General features: G+C 37.1%; 1 pseudogene; it reads left to right on the top strand.

The window, feature by feature from the left end:
* Positions 1 to 980: 980 nt before the first annotated feature.
* On the top strand, positions 981 to 18,948 carry LOC149146359 (uncharacterized; annotated as a pseudogene).
* Positions 18,949 to 19,877: the final 929 nt, after the last annotated feature.

Raw genomic sequence — 19,877 nt, 5'->3', positions numbered from 1 at the left:
AAGTTTCCATGGTATTGGGTTAACCATGGTATTTGCCCAAGGTATTGATTGCAGATTGTTGAGGATATTTTGACATATATTCTTGTGAATATTTTTGAGTGAGTAAGTGGATTAATTGTGTGAGAGTGTGAGTGGATGGTACAATGTTTTTACAAGCATATTGCATATATGTGGCTATGTTGAGTAGAGAGTTAGATCAATTTATCATTTTTAGATTCAGATCAGTGAGGCTGGTAGGTTGCTGATGTTGAACACGTTTGAGATTCCAATTTGAAAATGCATGAAACATGGTTCACATGGAGGTGCTGAGGGCATTAAGGATCATAGTAGACAAGCTGTAGGGAAGGTGGGAGCCTTCTAGCCAACAAATCAAAACGAGAAGCAAATTTCTCCAAAGACTAGTGGTATTGGGCAAGGCTCGCTAGTTGTAGTGTCTTCCAGTGAACAAGTGTTCATAGAGTCATGAGAGAAGAGTCTCTTTATCTGGTGTTGCTAGCAGAAATTTTTTAGTTGTCGAGTCTTCCAGCTAGTGGATGTTAGCTCCTCTATGTAATAATTTGTTCAACATAATAGAAGATTTGAGCAATAGCACCAGTGGGTGGTTTTTTTCCCTGGAGGGGGTTTTCAACTAGAACACTTGTGTCCTTGTGTGTGCATGTTTTTGATATTGTTCATGGTGTTTCTATGCATTGATTTTATGTTAGTCTCATGTGTTAGATGATGGGTTACTGATCCTGCTTTATTTTTGGTAAAAGAATTAAAAATACAATAAATTCTAGTATTACTGATCCACCCCCTTAGTAGTGATCTCAATTCCAAAAATTGGTATGAGAGTAGGGTTCTCTTGGTGATGCTTGATCATTAAGAGAAAATCGTGGGATATGACGAAGAACAAGAGGAAATTGTCTCAAAATAATAAGGGCTGAAAACAAATCAAAAGTGCTACAAAATATGAAGAGTCTCTCCTCCTCGTAAAAAGTATGGAAAATAATATGTTTAGTCATGGAAATTTTTCTTGCCGGTCTAGTGATGATGATTTTGGGGTCATTGAAGAGTATAATGATCAAATTTTTGAAGTTGATTCTTCAAGAGATGAGGAAGGTATTTTTCTAGTACAGGAAGAGGATGATGAAATTCAAAGATTAGTAATCCTTGAGGCCGAAAACAAAGCTCAAGAAAGGTCGATAGAGAAGTTTATATTGGAGAATAGAGATCTGAAGAAATTGCTTCATATTCTTGAGGAGAGAGAGCATGCTTTCAAGAAAGAAATTTCTAATTTAAAAACCCAGTTGGAGAAGGCAAGAAAGACTCAAGAGGAGCTTGGTAATCAGCTAAAGGAACATATCAACAATTGTAAGAAGCTTGAAGCAGAATTAGAAGATAGTAGATTGAATTCAAAAAGAGTAAATGAGGCAGTTGTTGAGAAATCTAAAGCATAAACTTCCAACAGAAATGAAGGAAATCATCATCAAAATCAAAAGTTGGAGAAGGTGACAAGGAAGGGTTTGAGAAATGCAAGACGTTTTAGCTGTGAGAAATTTAGACAAACTTAAGTAGACTACAAGAGGAGAAGGATAAAGACAAACTATTCCTAACAGAAGAAGCAGTTGAATTCTCAAGTAACCCCATTAGTTTCCTGGTACAAAAATTCCTTTTATGGGTATTGTTACATGCATAATGGTTTTGGGCATAAATATGTTGACTATAGGGTTTATGGTGCAAAGAGTAGAAAGCAAAGCGGTAAATGTTTTGAGCAATTTCCACTATTTCTTGGACATATAAGATGTTATGTTTGTGATAATATCAACCATATGACCAAGGACTGCAAATTGCCAATGTGTTACAGAAAATCTAATCAGAGGAAGAAAGTGATGCAAGGGAAACCATGTGAGAAAAAGGAAAGTGATCCGCATGTTAAAGTTCAACAAATCAAAGTATGGAGGAGAAAGGAGCAGCAAAAGACTCTCAATAAAAACTAAGGCCAGCTCGGTCTAGGGGCGAGCATATGGCTGCATCATGAAATTTGCATTAAAAACGATGAAAATGCAGTCATAAGTATTGTACTACAAAAGGTTTGGTTAATCCCCAGTACATGAGAATTTTTGAGTTATTTGTCCTGCAAAGATGTAATTTCAAATCCCAGCTTGGAGATGTTGAAGAAATTCCTGCACCAAACAAGGAATCAATGATTAGCATTTAATAATAAATAAAACAAAGAAAAAGGCGCGAGTTGTTATTCTTTTGTATGATGAAGCATGTTTTTAATTTGATTAACAACAACGCTGAGTATATGTATGTGCATGAAATGATTAGATTGTTATGCTCATATGCTCATTAGATATTGAATGATTAAATCTTGTTAAAGAAGGCTTTGATATGTATGAAAGCAAATGGATTTCGTAAAGGAAAAGTTTATATCATGCATGCAGTGCAATGCTTGGTCAAATCAAGTATATTTCATGGATGCAATTTTGGGCGTTTAGATATCAAATTTTTAATGCAGTTCACATGTGACAACATCAAAAGACAACATTTCCTTCTGCACAACACATCAAATCCTATTGTGTTCTTGACTAACTGTTACAAGTCACAACATTATGCTTTTACCCTTCACAATTTTCATCAATTTTCCATGCTCGGTTATGGCTAAATGCGATGCCTCGAGCGCACTAGTTCATGAGTGCGAGATGTAGTGGGATCAAAATTGTTTAGAATATGGGGCCTTCAAAGGGTGGTGGTGCTAAAGTCAAATCCCCTAAAGAACAAGATGTTGGATTTAGAGACGTCTAATTGCAATAATTAAGTTGGACATATAGTGCATCATGATTATAATGTCAATTACTGTCAATAAGATTACATTCATATGCCAAATAATGTGATTAATTAAGTCATGGCATTAAACGTATTTAAAAATAAGGATTTGGATTCAAATACATGTAGATTAATGTTAATCAATTATGATTGTTAATGGACCGATTATAGTTGATTAAAATAAATAGCAATATTAAATTTGAGCTGAATAAGGAAATCAAAATCTGATTGATTGATTGATTGATTTCAATCAATCTGAAATTTCAGACTGACTTGTTTCAGCTAAATTTTAGGCTGCCCTAGGATTGGGGTTTTGCAGTGCTATAAAAGGGCTGAGTCTCCAAGGCTTGCAATCAACTCATAAAGATTGTCTGCTCCATTGAAGACTGGAAGGATTGCAAGCTCTTGGAAGGATTCAAGAGCCAACAACTCAAGCAAAGACCAGGAGCATTTGAGCATGGAAAGTAAGTTCCGCTGTGCATTATTTTATTTTATTTTTAATTTCTTACAAAGGAGTAGATCTTGGTTAAGAGTTTAAGGTAATTAGGAAAACTCTCAAGTTAAATCTAACAATTGGTATCAGAGCTCCCTTATGTAAGAATCCGTGCTTAATTTTTTGGAGATTGACTGACTTTGTTTCGTATGTGAAGTTGTGAACTCTCATAACAATTTTAATCCAAATGATCACGCAGAAGAGGATCGAATATGCAGACATATAACTCCAGAAATTAGATGGTTTATGTTTCAGCTCTTATTTCTCCTTTCACTTATGGTTTTCGATTCCTTCTCTACCTTTGTTAATATAAATATATTAACTGTTTCATAAAACCATCTAATCTCACGCCAATTGAAATGTGTAGCATTACACATATCATGTCTGACTTCCCAGATCTGCTCACAACTTTTGAAACTTGAACATATGGCGTGTGATAACAACCCAAGCAGAACGATTTATATGCCTTTTTATGATAACGGTTTATATGCCATTTTCTGCTAATAATACATTGAGAATTTATATATAGATGTCACCTGCACTGATGTTCTCATTATATTATTTTGGTTTGACCATCCTTTCACCGTACACGTATTCTTTTTAGAAAATATGGCGAGGGATATGTATTTTTTATGAGTAATGCTACTTATGTTTGACTTTTGGTTTTCGATTCCTTCTTTACCCTTGTTAATTGCAAGTTAATTTCAAATCTCCCTTCATTTAAAGAGAATTTGGTTCACCAGTTTATGTTTCGGTTGAGATGTATTGTAAATTTACAGTGGTTGGGATTGCAAATCTATAGGTTGTATATGCGAGTATCATTTGTTTCCTATTTGACAGGATAAGGAGAGAGTGACTTATTAATTTAGCAGCATGTATATTGAGTCACTTTTTAAATTGGAACCCGTGACTTTGGAAGCATCTAATGCATGTAATTGAGACCTACTGAATTGAACTTTAATTTGCTGCCGTCTACTGAATTTTTAAGTTAATTGCCTCATCAAACAAAACGAAAGTGGCAGACTCACCCATGGTTGAAGCCTCATTGACAATAATTTTTTTTTCCTGCTATACACTATCAGTCCGTCTCTATTTAATGAGTGAATGTCAATAGGCCGTATTATTGTTTGTTTAATTTATTAATCAGTGGGCACTGGTCATGCCCGGGATCCGGGATCATGCTGTTGGAGTCCTACTCAACGCCATTTACTTAGTAGATTCGATTGCCTTTTCCAAGCGATTGACTGTTTTGGTTTCTCCGAACTATAATTTTTGTTAATAATTTTACCAATACAAATATATTGTTGAAAATCAGTCTCCCAAACAATGAACCTACTTTAACCAATCTGTTGTATAAAATGTTGCCTTCTGGTTGGTATGGTTCCGCATTCAAAGGAAACCCTCCAGAATTGCTGTAGATGCCTATTGCTCTAACTTGGCTCGGGGCGTCTTTGCTAGCAGCCAAGGTTCTAATAACGTGTGGAGTCTTTAAATTGTTGTCAATCACATTTATCTAATAGAATGTACATGTATATTTCCGTTTATTGGAATAAATTCTTATCATCGAGAAGTGTAATTGTAAGTAATTGTAAGTGATTGTAATTTAGGTTATAATTACTATAATTACTATATGCTATATTTAGGCTGATTATTAGGATTTAGATATTATTTAAAATTGGTATTAACACCAATTAAAGGGTATAATACTGAATTCTAAATTTGATCACAATAATGCTAATTATGGCATAAAAATTTGTATTAACGTTAATATAACTAAATTCGGATTTGATCACAATGATGCTAATCATGGCAACCATAAAATTATTTAGTATTCTCTAAATAAATTATTGAAGCATTTCTAAAAGGTAATCATTGTAGAAACTGCTAAAGTTTTACTAAAACCTAATAATTATTTTGATGAATATAGTTGACATATTAAATTTAAAAGAGTTATGAGATACTTTATTCTATATAGGACGAGTAGATTCTATAGGTACGTCCTAGATTAGGTTTTAGACATAATTTTGGAATCTAACTAAAGACGGTGTTTGGTATACATGTGTTGTTTTCGCATGAGTCAAGCATTGATGTTCGCAAACGAACCACTCTCTGTAAGACGATTGCAAGGATGACTCATGACAAGTTGAAGTAACGTGCTGGCAATGGACGTGGGTGTTAGCTTTCCCAAAGGAGGGTTGGCGCCTGCTAAGTTGTTTGGTGCATAAGGGTTGCCTGAAGGTAATGATTGCACCCAAAGGTGTTTCATTACTGAATGGTGTTTTGGCTAAAGTTTTAATTGAGAAAATAGTTTTACACATGCCTTTAGATAGATTTTAGAATTATGATTAAATCGTGATGCATCGTATCTAAATTATTTTCTTGTTCTTGAATTTTTCAGATCCAAACATAATGTTAAGTCTAAGTCAGATTAAGCCCCTCATGGGGAACAATTTCAATCAGTGGGAGGAAAAGCTGAAATTAGTCTTAGGGATCATGCAATTGGACACAGCACTGAGATTTGATCGCCCCAAGCCTAATAAAGAGAGTGAGGTAACTCCTCAAGAGAAGGCTGATATTGCTAGATGGGAGCATTCAGATCGCATGTGCATAATGGTGATGAAGCAAACGATCCATGAGACTTTTCGAGGCATCATACCTGATACAGAGACAGGCGCTATTGAATACCTTAAGGCCCTTGAAGAAAAATTCACAAAGAGTAAAAAGACTGATGTTAGTACACTCTTTGTGAAGTTGGCAACAATAAAATACAAAGGAAAAGAAGGGGTTAGAGAGCATGTTATTGAGATGACAAGACTGCAACGTGCCTTGAAAGGGCATAATTATGACATCTCTGATGAGGTTCTCATTGAGTTCATTTTTCTGTCTCTCCCGTCTAACTTTAGTCAATTCAAGATGACTTATAATTGTCAAAAGGAGACGTGGACACTACCTGAGTTTGAGGCTCGGTTGGTGCAGGAGGAAGAGAGACAGAAAATGACTAAGGGAGAAAGTGCTCATGTAGTAACATCTAATCCTAAGGGTAAAGGCAAGAAGCGCAAGTTTACTGCCAAGGAAAAGGGACCTACCAAGGTAGCTGCAAACAATGCCGCGCAGAAAAGCAAGAAGGAAGATACTTCTGCGAAAGCAGGAGAAAGGAACTGTTTTTTCTGCAAAGCGCCAGGACATACAAAGAAATTCTGCACCAACTATCATGCATGGTTGGCAAAGAAAGGTATGTCTCTTGCTTTGGTTTGTTCTGAAGTTAATTTAAGTTCTGTATCTAGATATACTTGGTGGATAGATTCAGGTGCAACGACTAACATCAGTATGTCGATGCAGGGTTGCCTAAGCCATCGCAAGCCAAGTGAGGCAGAGCGCTACGTTTACGTAGGAAATGGCAATAAAGTAGAAGTGGAAAGCATAGGAAAATTTAGATTATTATGTAAGACAGGATTTTATTTAAATTTTGATGCTTTAGTGGTTCCATCTTTCAGAAGGAACCTAATTTCTATATCTTATTTGGACAAAAATGGTTATGTGTGTTCATTTGGTAATGGAAATTTCAGTTTGTGTCGAGATTCTAAGCTTCTTGCTTCTGGTATCCTGTCTTCTTATGATAATCTTTATTTTCTAGATATAGACACTTCACATTCAGAGGCACTGCATATAGATAATAGAAAACGTAAATTAACTTGTGAGAAATCTGCAACATTATGGCACAAGCGATTAGGACATATCTCTATGAAAAGGATAGAACGTCTTGTGTCTAATGATATTCTCCAACCTTTAGATTTTACAAACTTAAATGACTGTGTAAATTGTATAAAGGGAAAACAAACTAATAAACGTAAGTATGATGCAAAAAGGTGTAATGATGTCTTAGAATTAATTCATACGGATATCTGTGGTCCTTTTCCAAAGGCTACAAGAAATGGTGACCGTTACTTTATCACATTCATAGATGATTATTCAAGATATGGTCATATTTACTTAATAAAAGAAAAGGCGGAAGCATTAGATGTATTCATAAAGTTCAAAACGGAAGTTGAGTTACAACTTAACAAACGTATAAAGTCCATTCGTTCTGATCGTGGTGGTGAATACTACGGTCGTTATGATGGATCAGGAGAACAGCGTCAAGGTCCCTTTGCAAAATACTTAGAGGAATGCGGAATTGTGCCTCAGTATACGTTGCCAGGTTCGCCTGCAATGAATGGTGTTGCTGAACGACGAAATCGCACCCTTAAAGACATGGTGAGAAGTATGATTGCTCGTACAACTCTACCTGAGAATTTGTGGGGAGAAGCCTTAAAAACTGCAGCATACATACTTAACAGAGTGCCTACTAAAGCAGCTAACAAGACCCCTTACGAGTTATGGGTTGGGCGCAAGCCTAGCTTGAATCATTTGAGAGTTTGGGGATGTCCATGTGAAGCTAGGCCCTATAAGCCAAGCAAAAAGAAACTGGACGAAAGAACCGTTAGTTGTTACTTTATAGGCTATTCTGAACGATCTAGGGGGTTCAAATTCTACAATCCAACAGAACATACAGTTTTCGAGTCAGGAAGTGCAAAATTTTTTGAGGATAATGAGTTTGTGGGGGGAGATATGACAAAAGATAGTATTTTTGAAGAAGAAGAGACGAATGCGAATGAGACTATGGACCAAAGTCCTAGTTTTGTTCAAATTCCAATTGTGTTTAGAAATACATCTTTTGACAATGTGCAATCTTCATCATCCCAAACAACTCAGTTAGAAACTCAACATGGAATAGAGAACACAAATGGACCTGAACCCAACCCAAACCCGCACATTGACATGACAAATGTTGATGGCCTAGGGCCTGTGGGAGAGTCAGAAGTTGGTAATGATGTTCTTCCTCCTGTTGAAGATCAAGTTGTAAATGAACCTCAAGAAAATCTAGAGCCTGTGCCAATTAGGAGATCTACTAGAGAGAAAAGATCTACACAATCAAAGGATTATGCATATCTTCAAGAACATGAGTTTGACATTGGCATGTTTGAAAATGATCCTGTTAATATCAAACAAGCTGTGGAAAGCTCTAACTCTCAAATGTGGATTAATGCCATGAATGAAGAGATGAAATCTATGTATGACAATGACGTTTGGGATATCGTTCCGTTGCCTAAAGACAAGAAACCCGTTGGTTGCAAATGGATATTTAAGACTAAGCGGGATTCTAAAGGCAATGTTGAAAAATACAAGGCACGTCTTGTTGCGAAAGGTTTCACACAGAAAGAAGGCATTGATTATAAAGAGACTTTCTCTCCAGTTTCATCGAAAGACTCTTTAAGGATTATATTGGCGCTTGTAGCACATTATGATTTAGAACTTCATCAGATGGATGTAAAGACGGCGTTTCTCAATGGTGATATTGATGAAACGATCTATATGAAGCAGCCAGAAAACTTTGTATCAGGTGATGCAGGGTCTATGGTTTGCAGACTTAAGAAATCTATCTATGGGCTAAAACAAGCATCTCGGCAATGGTATTATAAATTTCACCAAGTTATTAGCTCATTTGGTTTTGAGTCTAACATAGTAGATGAATGTATATACCTTAAGTTCTGTGGGAGTAAATTTATTTTCTTGGTTTTATATGTAGATGACATATTGCTTGCCAGTAACGATAAAGACATGTTGCATCAAACTAAGAATTTTTTATTTAAGAACTTTGAAATGAAAGATCTTGGTGATGCATCATTTGTTCTAGGGATTGAAATACTTAGAGATAGATCTCAAGGTATTCTGAGGTTATCCCAGAGGAACTATATCGATAAGATTCTAACAAGATTTGGCATGCAAAACAGCAAACCAGGAGATACCCCTATATCAAAAGGAGATAAGTTTAGTCTGAAACAATGTCCCCAAACTGACTTAGACAAAAACCTCATGAAAGATATTCCCTATGCCTCAGCCGTGGGTAGCATCATGTATGCACAAGTATGCACGCGTCCGGATATTGCGTTCATTACCGGAATGCTAGGGAGATATTTGAGTAACCCAGGTATGGAACACTGGAAGGCAGCCAAGCGAGTGTTGAGATACCTAAAGAGAACAAGGGACTATATGCTCACGTATCGGAGATCGGAACAGCTCGAGGTCATTGGATACACCGATTCTGATTTTGGAGGATGTGTCGACAGCATGAAATCAACATCAGGATACATCTTCATGATGGCAGGTGGTGCTGTGTCATGGAAGAGCGCTAAACAGTCATTGGTAGCCTCCTCCACTATGGCAGCTGAATTTGTTGCATGTTTTGAAGCATCTAATCATGGCGTATGGCTGAAGAACTTCGTCACAAGTCTGAAAATTGTGGATTCTATTCAGAAACCACTCAAATTATTATGTGACAACAATTCAGCAGTGTTATACGCATCCAACAACCGAAGTTCGTCAAAGTCGAAGTACATTGACATTAAGTTTTTGGTTGTAAAAGAGAGAGTGCAGAATAATGAATTATGTATAAAACACATAGGTACAGACTCCATGATTGCGGATCCTCTTACTAAAGGATTACCACCCAAGAAATTTCACCAACATGTTGCTTGTATGGGTGTAATATCTGTTTAGGATAATTAGAAAAATGTGGGAGCCTGAATATGTTTTAAGTTCTGTTTTTGATGTTCTATGTAATGCAATTGTAAACAATTTTGATGATATATACAAGTTGCATTCAGTTTCAGTTTCATTATTTCTTTCTTTAAAGTTTAAGTTTTTTGGCCTCATACAGTAAAGTAAAGGTGACTCAATTAGAAATAGGCACGTCTAATCACACTTGCGTGTAATTTCTAAACTATATGTCCAAATCAGATTCATGTCATTCAGTTATGTTGGCAGCGTGATTTATGTCAGTTTAGTTGCGAATAAATGTGACAAATGCCGCTTAAGTCCTTTGTTAGCATAATTGATGGACGGAATTGTTTAAGAAATACGATAAGTAAAGACAGAAAAGTTGCATGCAATAAAGTTAAGGACATATAATCAAAAGGTTGCACTTGTCCATGTGGGAGATTGTTGGATTTAGAGACGTCTAATTGCAATAATTAAGTTGGACATATAGTGCATCATGATTATAATGTCAATTACTGTCAATAAGATTACATTCATATGCCAAATAATGTGATTAATTAAGTCATGGCATTAAACGTATTTAAAAATAAGGATTTGGATTCAAATACATGTAGATTAATGTTAATCAATTATGATTGTTAATGGACCGATTATAGTTGATTAAAATAAATAGCAATATTAAATTTGAGCTGAATAAGGAAATCAAAATCTGATTGATTGATTGATTGATTTCAATCAATCTGAAATTTCAGACTGACTTGTTTCAGCTAAATTTTAGGCTGCCCTAGGATTGGGGTTTTGCAGTGCTATAAAAGGGCTGAGTCTCCAAGGCTTGCAATCAACTCAAAAAGATTGTCTGCTCCATTGAAGACTGGAAGGATTGCAAGCTCTTGGAAGGATTCAAGAGCCAACAACTCAAGCAAAGACCAGGAGCATTTGAGCATGGAAAGTAAGTTCCGCTGTGCATTATTTTATTTTATTTTTAATTTCTTACAAAGGAGTAGATCTTGGTTAAGAGTTTAAGGTAATTAGGAAAACTCTCAAGTTAAATCTAACACAAGAAAGATGCAGAGGAGGTCACGGTTTTTCTGTAAGCTTAAAAGGATAGTGATGTTGAGGCGTGCACTTGGGTAGTCATTGATTTAATGATTTGTTTTTGAAATAACCTAGAAATCTTTTTCCTTTTTAATAAATTGGTGACTCAGTCAAAATTTTTGGTGTGAGCGCATTTACAGTTTGAATATTTTCTCCAGAGGCGTAAATGACATAATATTATTATTTTGATCTGGACTTCAAACAGGTGTGAACGCATTTATGTTGAGAATTTGTGAATTAATGGCTTGTTGATTTGGTCATTTTAGTTGTTTTAGTGTGGTTCCATTGTGAAATTGGTGAAGTACCTTAAATAAATTGTTATGGAGTTAACGCTGCACATCCTCATTTGAAAAGTGCCAACACCACTGTTCAATGGATGGAAATTTCAAAGTTTCTCTAATAAAATATTTGCAGATGTCAAGGAGATGTTAGCTGAGCTTCAAAAGGAAGAAGAACGCGAGAAAAACAAAAAGAATGTAACAAGGAAGACAATTACGAGGATGTGAAGAAAAATAAGAATGAAGATGACGAATACGAGGGCTAGTGCACATGTAGTGTGGAGATATTAAAAGGCGATGCATAAGTTAAAATACAAAGCTCATTTCAAATTGGTGATTAAATATTCTTTATTGTTGCATTATTGGCCATGCAATATTTAAAAGCGGATGATCCAGAAGTCTTTCACCCTTGCGTATTTTGCTGAATGAGGAGATCATTTGATGGTATCTATCTTTGCCCTAGGTGCTGCATAGTCTTCTTGGACTGTTGCGAATGAGGCCATTTCCAACAAAATTTCAAAAAAACCAGCTGAGGATGCATTGCTTATCGTATTCATTATAGTGATAGTACTCGGAGTTTTATTTTGAAGTCATTTCACCCCAAATAGATTGATGATCAACAGATTTTGGTAAAAGTAATCTCCCAAGTAAGGTCCTTGCATCAATTATCAATAAGAAAAATGTTATGGCTTGTTAGTGTTTCATTCGATTTGCATGGTTATAGACTCATCTAACGTGTGCTCAGAACGAATATTTCTCAAGAATTCAAAGAAAACTCATAGAGCGTAAGATTGCACTGCAGAAAAGTTAGTTTTTTTTGGGAAAGAAGGTAAGGTGTGCAGGCACCGGAGGCCATGTATCCCTGGAGTTGGTTGAGACAACAGAAAGAAGTGTTGAGTTCGGAAGGACGCAAAGGTAATGGAGCATGGCTAGAATAGGAGGTCGTTTATGATATTGGGGTGGCAACATCACCATCAAAGTCCACGATCCTGTCATTGCCAAATCACAAAATCTTATTGTAATGGATCCATCAGGAGTACGTAAGTAAATAATGAAAGCGGAGGACGTGTACATGTTCACAAATAGAACCATTTTGTCTGCTACGTCACCCAATTTCCTGTTGATTGAGATTTTGTTGCACGAGCCTTCTGTTCATTTGTTCAATCGTTGCTATGAAATCGAGAATTCTTCTCACCTTTCCATTTGTCTGGTCATCATTGGGACCCTTTTCATTTCTGAATGTTTATCATGTAGGCTTGATTTTACTTGAATGTATTACATCGAATGAAGGAATTGCATGCATCATTTGGCATACTTCTTGAGCCTACTTGAATGGAGGAATTATTGGAAATTTTCATTGGCTCTGAGGGTTTGCTTGAAAGCTTAGCTCAATGGGCTCTCAATTGGTTTCGTTTGAATACATTACATGCGAATGAAGACATTACATGCAACCAGAGATCGAACTTGCTGGTGGAGGTTAATCTTAGAAACACATTTTCGTTTTCCAATGCTATTTACAATCTTCAACCACTCAAAAAAAATTAGCAAATTATATTAATCTAAGGAACTGAGGGGTTTTTCCCTATGTTGACCATAGTGTTAGTTTGACAACGAATTAGTAACTTTAACTAAAATGTAAATAGGCAGTTGTATACCGAATAATTAGTTATGTAAAGATAGTTGGTGATATAAAACTATCAAATGCCCATGAAATGTAATGCTGAGAATCATTGATGAATAACAAATTCAGTTTCTTATCTTGGTTATTTTGTTGAGTTTCTTGTTTTCTTCATTATTTCACTTATTCATTCTACAAGTGGTATCAGAGCAAGAGTTAAGTGAGAAGACGCTGCATAGGAGGGCATTGCTACGTATCACTCTGTCCAGAACTTTAGAGAGGAGGGTGGTCTCAGCGTGCGAAGGTGACAAGGAGAAGTGCTCTGTGCGTTGGAGCAAACCCTGTTTAGAACCTGCAAACTATCCAGCCTGCGTGAGAGCGGTTTGATGCTATCTGCGTGGATAGGAGTTAAGGCGTGAGTCCAAGACTTGCAATCAGCCTGCGTGAGAGCGGTTTGATGCTGTCTGCGTGGATAGGAGTTAAGGCGTGAGTCCAAGACTTGCAATCAGCGTGCGTGAGAGCGGTTGGATGGGCGTGAAGGCATCGTGATTCCAAGACTTGCAATTAGCCTGCGTGAGAGCGGTTGGATGGGCGTGAAGGCGTGAGTCCAAGATTTGTTTTTTGCTGTGTATTGCAGTTCAGCAAGGAACGCAGAGCAATGTTGTGTATTGCAATTCAGCAAGGAACGCAGAGCAATGTCCAGCGAGGAACGCAGAGCCAGTTTGCTGCGTGACTGTGTGAAGAAGTTGCAGTTCAGCCTGCGTAGTGGAGTTGTTGTGTGTTGCAGTTCAGCAAGGAACGCAGAGCACTGTCCAGCGAGAAACGCAGAGCCAGTTTGTTGCGTGACTGTGTGAAGACGTTGCAGTTCAGCAAGGAACGCAAAGCCAGATTGCTGCTGAGCCGAAGTTGCTGTTAAAATCCGGGTATTTTTTTTAAGAAATTTTGTTTCAGAAAGTTTTTGAATAAAGGGGTGAATGTGAGAATTTGAAGAGAAGAAGACAAGGTTTTTTTTCTTTGAGGAAAGGAGAAAAAAAAAAAAAAAAATTAAAAAAGGTTTTTTTTGAATCGAAAAAACAAAGGTTTTTTCCTTGAAAAATTATTCAGCAATTTTTTTTTAAAATGAAGTAGGGAGAGTTAAAACTTGGAAATCCTTTGTTGGCATTGGAAATTTTTTTTTGGAAGAAGAAAATTGAAATTTTTTTTAAAAACCCTAGACTGAAGATTGAAAGTCTTAGAAAATGGCCAAGATGTCGAATGCAAAATTCGAGGTGGAGAAATTCACCGGAAAGAGCAATTTTGCTCTTTGGAAACTGAAGGTTAAGGATCTGCTTGTGCAACAAGGGTTGCACAAGGCATTGGATGGGGCAACTAAGAAACCTGCAACCATGACTACTTCAGACTGGGAGGACTTGGATGCCCGAGCTCTCAGTACCATCCGCTTATGCCTAGCGGATGAAGTTCTCTTCAACATTGTTGAAGAGACTACGGCGTCACGATTGTGGGAAAAACTTGAAAACCTCTATATGACAAAATCATTAACCAACAGAATTTATCTGAAACAACAGTTATACAGTCTTCGAATGAAAGAAGGTTCAAGCGTTGCAGAACATTTGAATGTTTTTAATACACTAATTTGTCAATTAACAGATATGGAAGTCAAAATACAGGAAGAAGATAAAGCCATAACCTTGTTGTGTTCTCTGCCTGAATCATGGGATCACTTCGTAACTTCAATCAGCTTCAGCTCTGCTGATTCTTTGAAGTTTGAATCAGTCGTGGGAGCTATTTTGTCTGAAGAAGTATGAAGGAAATCCAGCACTGAAACAGCTGCATCAGAAGCCATGGTCGCTAGAGGACGCTCAAAGGAAAGAGGAGAAAAACCAAGGGGGTCTTCCAGGTCGAAATCGAAGGGCAAGAAGTGTAAGGCAAAACGTTGGAACTGCAGTAAAGTTGGACACTTGAAGAAGGACTGTTGGAAACGGAAGGAATCCGAAAACCCAAAGAACGAAGCGAATCAGGTCGATTCAGGTATGATAGACGAAGTTTTATCTGCTGAATAATTATGTATGATAGATGAAACTTCACCTGAATGTAATGTCTCTCAGAGTTTTGATAGCTGGCTGTTAGACTCCGGTGCTTCGCATCACATGTGCCCACATAGAAATTGGTTTACCTCGTATGAAAATGTAAATGGTAGTTCTGTGTTTATGGGTAACAATGTGTCATGTCAGACTGTTGGGATGGGAGATATCAGGATTAAGATGTATGATAACACAGTTAGGACATTAACTAGTGTTAGACATGTACCTGATTTGAAGAAAAATTTAATCTCTTTGGGAGTGTTGGATTCAGATGGTTATAAGTTTACAGGTCAAGATGGCGTCTTGAAAGTCTTTAAAGGAGCCCTTGTAGTTATGAAGGCAGAAAAGGTCGGAAATCTTTACAGGTTAAAAGGAAGTACTCAGGTCAGTGAAGCAGCGGTTGCGTCAGAAAAGGAAGAAGCAGGGACTCGTCTGTGGCATCAGCGATTTGGTCATATGAGCGAGAAAGGTCTTCATATACTGATGAAACGTAAATCTCTTCCCGGTCTGAAATCCTTGAATTTAGATTTCTGTAAACATTGTGTGTATGGAAAACAGTGCAAACAGAGATTTAAAGTTGGAAATCATAATAGTAAAGATGTTTTAGACTACATTCATTCTGATCTGTGGGGGCCTTCCCCTGTTATGTCATATGGAGGTGCATTGTATTTTTTAACGTTCATTGATGATTACTCCCGTAAAGTTTGGATCTATATGATAAAAAGGAAAGCTGATGTATTAAATGTCTTTAAACAATTTAAAGTAATGGTAGAGAAAAGAACAGGCAAATCTATTAAATGTCTAAGAACTGACAATGGTGGTGAGTTCACTTCTGTTGAATTTGAACAATACTATAAGGATGAGGGCATTGTTAGACACAAAACTGTTGTTTATACTCCTCAGCAAAATGGTGTTGCTGAGCGTATGAATCGAACTCTTATGGAAAGAGCCAGAAGCATGATCAGCAATGCTAACTTGCAAAAAGAGTTGTGGGCAGAAGCAGTATCTACTGCTTGTTATTTAGTTAACAGGTCACCTTCAGTAGCAATTGATTGTAAAATTCCTGAAGAAGTTTGGACAGGTCAGTCTTGTGACTATTCACATTTGAGGATATTTGGCTGTGATGTTTATTCTCTTATTCCGAAAAATCAACATTCAAAATTAGATCCAAAGTCGAAATGTTATGTCTTTGTTGGGTATGACTATGCAGTGAAAGGATATAGGTTGTGGGATCCTACATTGCGGAAGATAGTCATTAGTAGAGATGTAACATTTGATGAATCCTCTTTGTTAAAATCAAATATTGAAGGAATTGAACAGGAACAGGTATCGCCGAGTCAACGAGTTTAGTTGGAGGCTAGACCTTTCGGTGACAGTCGAAAGGAAGGAGAGACTTCTGGAGAAAAAGGTGTTGAAGACACAAAGGAAGCCGTTGAAGCTTCTGAACCAGTGCAAGTTTCTGAACCAGTTCAGCAACCAGTCGCTCTGAGAAGGTCTACAAGGGAAAGGAAAACTCCCAAAAGGTATGAATATTATGCTTCATCTTTTGCTTTGATTACTGAAGATGGGGAACCTTCTTGTTATCAGGAAGCAGTAGATGATACAGATAGCGAGAAATGGAAAATGGCTATGGAAGAAGAAATGGACTCCTTAGCCAAGAACAATACCTGGGATCTTGTAGAGCTTCCTGAAGGGAGAAGTGTTGTTGGATGTAAATGGGTCTTCAAGCTGAAACGGAAAGTTGATGGTAGTATTGAAAGGTATAAGGCGCGACTGGTAGCGAAAGGGTATTCTCAGGTTGAAGGTATAGACTTTCATGAGATTTTTTCTCCAATTGTAAAACTTGTTTCTATACGTACTGTGTTGGCACTAACTGCGTTGCTTAATCTTGAGTTAGAACAGTTAGATGTTAAAACAGCTTTTCTACATGGTGATTTGAACAAAGAGATATATATGGAACAACCAGAAGGTTTTGTACGAGGTTGTAGCAGAAGATTAGTTTGCAAGCTCAGGAAATCATTGTATGGTCTAAGGCAGTCTCCCAGACAATGGTACAAGAAGTTTGATTCCTTCATGGTGAGCCAGAACTTTATAAGAAGTGAGTATGATCATTGTGTGTACTTCAAAAGTTTCAATGGCATATTCATTATCTTAGCTTTGTATGTTGACGATATGCTTATTGCAAGCAAAAGCATGGAAGAGATCAACAGGTTAAAGGCTCAACTCTCTAGGACGTTTGATATGAAGGATCTTGGAGCAGCAAAACATATCTTGGGCATGAAGATACACAAAGACAGGAAAAATGGTAAGCTTTGGTTGTCACGGCAGAAGTATGTGGAGAAGGTACTTGAAAAGTTCTCTATGAATAATGTGAAACCTGTTAATGTTCCTTTAGCTTCCCAGTTTAAGCTTTCTTCGGTTTTGAGTCCTAGAGCTGATGAAGAAAAGCAGCATATGTCTCATGTACCATATGCAAATGTTGTAGGCAACTTAATGTATGCAATGGTATCTACAAGACCTGACATTTCACATGCAGTTGGAGTTGTCAGCAGGTTCATGACAAATCCAGGTAAAGAACATTGGCAAGCAGTGAAATGGGTGCTTCGATATCTAAGAGGCACAAGTGGCCATTGCATCGTCTTTAACGGTAGTGAAGGATTAGTCTGTGGATATGTAGATGCTGACTATGCAGGTGATTTGGACAAAAGAAGATCTACTACAGGTTATGTCTTTACTCTTGCAGGTGGAGCAATTAGTTGGATGTCAAAGCTTCAAGAAACAGTTGCATTGTCCACTACCGAAGCCGAATATATTGCTGCTTCAGATGCTAGTAAAGAAGCAATCTGGTTAAAGGGTCTGCTCGATGAAATTGGAAGAACGCAGGAGAAAGTGAATGTACTTTGTGACAGTCAAAGTGTTATTCACTTGGCTACAAACCCTGCCTATCACAGCAGAACCAAGCACATTGATGTAAGGTATCATTTTCTGAGACATGTGATCGATGGCGGAAAAGTAGCTCTTAAAAAGGTCCATACACGAGAAAATTGTGCAGACATATTCACAAAGCCAGTTACAGTAGAGAAGTTGTGGTGGTGTTTAGCTTCTCTTGGCTTGCAGGAAAGATGATGAATGGGAAAATTGTTGTCAAGGTGGAGTTTGTTAGTTTGACAACGAATTAGTAACTTTAGGTAAAATGTAAATAGACAGTTGTATACTGAATAATTAGTTATGTAACGATAGTTGGTGATATAAAACTATCAAATTCCCATGAAATGTAATGCAGAGAATCATTGATGAATAACAAATTCAGTTTCTAATTCAGCTTCTTATCTTGGTTATTCTGTTGAGTTTCTTGTTTTCTTCATTATTTCACTTATTCATTCTACACATAGGTGTGTACATTAGCGGTGAAGTGGCAGCTATTGTAGCTTTAAAATAAAGTGAAAGGGTGTTCAACAAACGCGAGGCTTTCTGGGGTGCGGAGACGATGATGAGGATTTTAGATTTGCAAAAACTTCTGAAGAAAAGTGTGCTCCCTAGAACAATTGTTTGTAGTTGTAGCAGCCACTGACTTGTATGGGGATTTTGTTCCTTGGTGTCAAAGATCAGTAATTTTACGACTTAATAATTATGAAGCATTCGATGTGGAACTTGAAATAGGTTTTAAGTTCCCTGTTGAGTGGTACACGTCTCAAGTTGAACTAAAGAAGCCCAGTTGTATAAAGATTACTGTGTTAGAAAGAAGACTTTTGGATTACTTGATAAACATATGGGAATTCAATGATGGTTTGATCAGGGGAAGTTGCGATCTTCATTTTTTTGGTGGAATTCCAATTTTGATCTCCTCTCTATCGACAAGTTGCAAATATGTTTTTTGAGGTACTTGCATGCCTTGAATACTCTTTTGAGCAACGCTGGAATATAGTTTATGGACCAGCTGTGAAGATTTTGGAGGGAACATATGGAATTCAGTGAATTTAACTTCATTTCGCACGCTATACCATTTCTTCTTATAACTAAAGCACATTGCTTTAGGTGACCATGTCCAATTCTTATTAATACAATATATATTAAAAAAAATAAGAGTATGCCTAGCTACTGCTCATCATGTAGGTGATGCAGAGATTGCCCTGTAGAGAGAAGAAAAATGCTTTGTGGAGAGTGGTCAGAATATATTGCTTACTGTTACTAATATTGTAGACAAGAAAAAATTTCAAGCTGAAAAAGCCTGCAGAAGATATGATTTCCAATTTGGAGGCTGATCTAGTGCATACATAAGAATCTGTTATTGATGCTGGTGTTGTGGAAGGTAAAGAAAGTGGTAGTGATAATGGCCTAGATGGGAGTGGATGAAGAGAAGATGGGAAATTTATTTAGCTGAGGAGAGAGCCACTCTATGAGAAGAAACATATTGTCAGGTGGGTATATTACAAGTGGCTGATGTCACGGGGGAGAACACAAGGGTTGAGGCAGAGGTGGTAAATGATATAGAAATTGAGAAATTAAAGTTTGTGTTTGAAGAAGTTGAACAAGACAAGGAAAAAGTTCCTTGTCAACCAAAAAAGCGAGTGGAGAATGCCAAGGATACTCTAGCTACTATTGTTTCAAAGACATCCACGAATAATTATTCTTGCTTCTTTTTTGCATCCTTCTTTTCTTTTGAGGATGATGGAGATAAGTTCACCTAGACAACCATATTCTTTATATTTGTTTCTTCATTCAAAACAAGTTGACAAAGCTATTCGTGGGGATGCTAGTGCTTGGTGCTGAGGTAGTGTATACTAATAATAGAATGGAAAGAATGGCACAGACAATGGACCCAACAACTATTGTGATTGGTATTGAACAGGTCACATTCAATGCCAGGGGTCTTGTACGGGAGTTGCAAAGGATTCTTAAGCGAG

Source organism: Pinus tabuliformis, chromosome X (genome assembly GCF_031772625.1).
Source record: "Pinus tabuliformis cultivar Carrire ecotype Pingquan chromosome X, CPIR1, whole genome shotgun sequence".
Lineage (NCBI taxonomy): Eukaryota > Viridiplantae > Streptophyta > Pinopsida > Pinales > Pinaceae > Pinus > Pinus tabuliformis.
The sequence above is the reverse complement of the archived record's forward strand: the minus strand, read 5'-3'. Positions and strand labels throughout refer to the sequence as shown.